The sequence below is a fragment of the Teleopsis dalmanni genome, chromosome 1 (assembly GCF_002237135.1).
Source record: "Teleopsis dalmanni isolate 2A chromosome 1, ASM223713v2, whole genome shotgun sequence".
In the NCBI taxonomy this organism is placed as follows: domain Eukaryota; kingdom Metazoa; phylum Arthropoda; class Insecta; order Diptera; family Diopsidae; genus Teleopsis; species Teleopsis dalmanni.
The window spans coordinates 227,650,647-227,655,518 of record NC_051846.1 but is presented as its reverse complement, the minus strand read 5'-3'; positions in this window follow the sequence as shown (position 1 = coordinate 227,655,518).

Sequence of the window (4,872 nt, the reverse complement as noted above, 5' to 3'; positions counted from 1 at the left end):
TATCCATACACCATTACATTAATATCTATGTATCATCATACATTTTAATATCCTCACCTATAATATATATATAGTCTTATAGTTTTCTTAAACTTTTCTACTGCTCTTGAAATCTTCTTTCTTATTTGTTTATTTAAAAATGTTATTTTATACAATAATATAAATTTTAATATATTAGAAACAATGTTTTTGAAGTTCTCTCTGTCTCTAGCAGTATGTACCAAGTCTCTCATCGTTCTTAACTCAGTCCATGGTCGAAATCTCTTAAAATACTCTGATTAAATATCGGCTTAGTCTGTAGCTAATATTTGTAATTTTCTTATAAGGTAGAAGTGATAATCTGTAGCAGGACCGACACTCTAAAATTCTGAGATCAAAGAGTATAAACTCCACTGGAACTGGGTTGCAGATTATTATTATTGACTGAGATCAAAACAAAGAGTCATACCAATTTCCTAACTAAAGTTCGATGATAAATGAGTATAACGTGCACTGTAATAGGATCGTATATTTTATTATGGATAGAAATTAAAATGAAAGACATACCAATTTCTAGAGCTCGCATTAACTTACTCAAGCAGAAAAGCCTAAACAAAACTGTAACCTGTTAAGCTATACTGGTTTCTTAAATTATTTTCCTGTTATATGTAAAACAGCATCACTAAATTAATTTCGACATATGAACTTAAACTATGTGGTAATGCAACTGCTTTAAAAATTGATATAGAAATTATAGAAATTAGACATAAATGCTACGAGTAATCACTAGAGTACCGTGATAGATCAAGAATGAACAAACGCATAAAAATCTTCAAGAACCTTCGATTAAATCGAAATTCGCAGTAACTGAACAAAAATATGTTATGAATATATACTATTGCTATAGTCTGTATATTAATTATAAATAAATAAATATATATATTAAGAAAATATATGCCCACCTCAACCTTTTACCAAGAATACTCGCTCTTCTTCTTTTACTCTTATCCCTTCTTCCTGTAAGAGTATTTAAGGCCTTTTCAACTTTCCATAATTAAATATAATTCTGTTTTTCTGCCTTAAGCTGCTTTAAGAGCATTTTACTTGTCATTTCGAACCACAATGACCCCCATTTTTCATATGAATTCATACATTAGTTCGATGACCCACAGAATTTTCAGTATTTCAGTTTGAATAATAGCTGCATGCAAATACCAGGCATAGTAGTATTTTCTGCTCAAATATCGGCACCCGAAAGCATTTCAGTTTTTAAGCCATTGGTAAATATTCATGAAAGAGAAATAGGAGTTCCTAAGTGATGACACCAGTTCCAACGTTCCGAGATTAAAACATAGAAAATGAAATCCAAGCACCCTTGATCTTAATTTGAACTCAAAAATAAAATGTAATATGTTATTCCTTATACGGTATAGCACAAAAACCTTGAAGATGAAAAATTAAGGCATAAAACAAATAAATGAATTTAAGATTTGAATACAAAGAAGACTACTCAAAATACCATGGACCAAGAATATGACGAACTTTGATATGTTACAAACCATTAGGGATGATACAGAGCTTCGAATGCTTATCAAATTCAGAAAAGTTTTATATATAGATTTTATGGAAGCTGAACACTGGTTCAATAAACCCGAGCAACAATAATAATAAGAAGGGGAAATTATTCTCGACCCTGTGACCACTTCCTGGACCAGTTCAAGACTGGAAAGTCACAGAGATAATGACTGAAAGTCTCGTCTTCTGCTAAGTAAAGTCGACAATCTATCTCGTCGGACAGAGCCATATTGTTAAGGTGATAACACAGTTCATGGTGACCCGTTAAATATCCCACCAGCAACCTTAAATCTGTTCTGCTGAAGAAGGATACCTTACCGTAACTGTAGGGCGAACCAGCTTTTAGCCTGACGGTTACCTGAACTGTTGCGCCAGTAGCAACTTCTTTTAATATGACTCCACTCCACGAAGTTGAATGGCTGATCTTGTACTCGCAAGATTGTCCACAGACTCATTACCATTTGTTCCTATATGGCCAGGCAGTCCTATTGCAGATCTCTATGCCAGGAACCACACCGCAGATAGAACTTTGATTGTCGAATCTAATATATATATAGCTATTAAGATAAAACAAAATATCAGAGAAAAGCTGCTATTATCGTTGAGGAATATAGAAGAGTTTGTTCGAATGTGAATATGAGTTTGCATTTGGTTATGACTAGAAATGAAAAATAGAGATTTTCATATATGATTAAAAATATGACATATATATTTTGTGGATATATGTTTTGCTGAATTCGCTAATATTCGGATTAGGGAATTATTTTCAATTCTAAAATAAATGTATTTGTAAAAATTAATACCGCAATAGCATTTTTAGGTTTTTCAAAACCAAATAAAAATTTATTTGTTTGCTAAAAAAATATCTTTTGTTTTGTCCAACAAATACAATACCAAATTAATTAAATCCCAATCTGTTTACTCTAAAATCTGTTTGCTTGGATTGTAGTTAAACCCACATAAGCTGACATCATTGATATCTGAAAAATATTATTAATAGTAAAAAGTTGCCAAAGCTGATATCATTGATACTTAGAACTATTAGCATCAACAGCAAATAGAGATGCCAAGAATACAATACTAGCTTTAGCGAGTATTGATTTTACGGAAAAGCTAAAATCTGAATGTATCTCAACTGAAAATAAAGCATATATTGTCAATAATACTCAAAGCAATTTTACTATTCTCTTGATTGAGAGTTCAGTTCACAAAAAAGAAAAAAAATTAATTAAGAATTTGTTTATAATTAATTTAATTGTTTTCAAGCAGTTATTGCTGACAATAAATATTTTGTGGAATGGAACAATTGAGTACATATGTACTATGCAATTGGCTAAGAAGCGAAAATGGATAGAGGTATTTTTTTTGGGATTCCTGAAGTAATCATCAAATTATACATTTTAGAGTTACTAGCTTTAAAACCCAAACCTCTAAATACTTTATTCTTAGAAAGTAGAATAAATACATTTTTTATATCTTAAATTTTCTTTACACATTTCGAGCAATTGTTGCTGTAAATCAAGTCCTTGTTAAGGATGCGTGTTAGAATTGTACAATAAATTTTGGGTGTCTTCATGATTGCTCTACAATTTCTACGTTGACGCAATAAAATGGATGTCATATTCTTGAAGCTAAATAAGAGTCCTAAATGATTCTCAAAATTTTGCTGTAGTTATTTTTTTTATTATTTAAATAAACAAAATAAAAATGTTTATGTCATTTACTTTGAGAATTTTAACAATATTTTCTGGTATAGTATAAGCGAACACATATAACTTTTAGTGGCATTTTATAAAATTGAAGTTATATTGAAATCTTTATAGCATATTCCTTATAAATTTATTACTTATTTTCTCTACTAATAATGAGTTGGTTCCATAAAAAAATAAACAAAATAAGTAAAATTTGTTTTCTTTAAAAAATCTGATTACAAAATCTGATTACAAACTAAATCTAATTACTAAATCTGATTACAAAATATTGAAGTTTCAATGGAAGTTAGATTGAATTGATGAGAATTTCAAATTTCATCTATTTACTATGTACCGGACTTAAGAATTGGTACAATACGATACTTCTGACCGTAGTATGTCCCAGTTATTAGCGATGGAAATTAAATGGAAATTTCAACAGATAAATATATTTGAAAAATCTTAAAAAAAGCACCCGATAAGCTATCGTAATGAAATAAATGTAGGAATATTCTTCAGAATTTCCTCTTTCCTATCATATATAAAAGATAATAGTTTAAAAAATGTTTTATAGAACAATAGAGTCATAATCGAATTATTAGCGATGGAAATAAAATGGAAATTTAAGCAGATAAATATATTTGAAAACTCATAAAAAAGGAACCGGATAAGCTATCGTAATAAAATAAATGTAGGAATGTTCTTCCGAATTTTCTCTTTCCTGACATATACTAAAGATGATAGTTTAAAAAAAAATATCTTGTAGAACACAAGGGTCATGATCGAATTATTAGCAATGGAAATTAAATGGAAATTTCAACAGATAAATATATTTTACGTCAAAACTTTTAATAATCAGAATTTTTTTACAAAATGAAGAGCTAACTACTTTAGTTTAAAAATTTATGCCACATTAGTTTTATTTAAAAAAAAATATAGTCTTTCTTTAATACTTTTAATATGTTTAAACTGGATTTTTCCGTTTCCTTTCATAATTTTACAATGATTAAACTTATTATTCAAATTAATTACATAGTAAACATCAAATTTTATACACAAATTTTAATAATTTTACAACCACATTCATTTCCACATTCGTTTCATTATTCTGAAAGGATTAGAACAATAATTTTATTTTACTGAGAAAATGCATGCACCACTGCGTATGAGTATTCCACACTGAGTTGGTGCTAAGGTAAAACCATTTTAACATATGTAAAGCAAACGAATATTATACGTACTGATCGGTACCTTGTGGATTTGTATTGAATATAGCATGAGTTATTTCTATATTTACCAAACTCTTTGAGCATTATATAGACAAAAAGCACGAAAATATAATATTTTATTATGTAGTAATAAAATGTAGTATTTTATGGTAAATTTATGCGAAGCAATATAATAATTCTAATATAAAAATGTAAAAGTGTATTTTAAATTTAAATACAATTCGAATGTATTATCCTTAGAAATTTACTTAATTATTATTATATGTGTTTTATCATTTTTCATTTTAACGTCTTCAAAAAAGTAAAATTTTACGTTAAATGGTAATTAAAATTCTAAATCAGGTATAAAAGTCAAAAACGTAGGTGTGGACATAAAAATTTTAACCACTTTGGAAAAC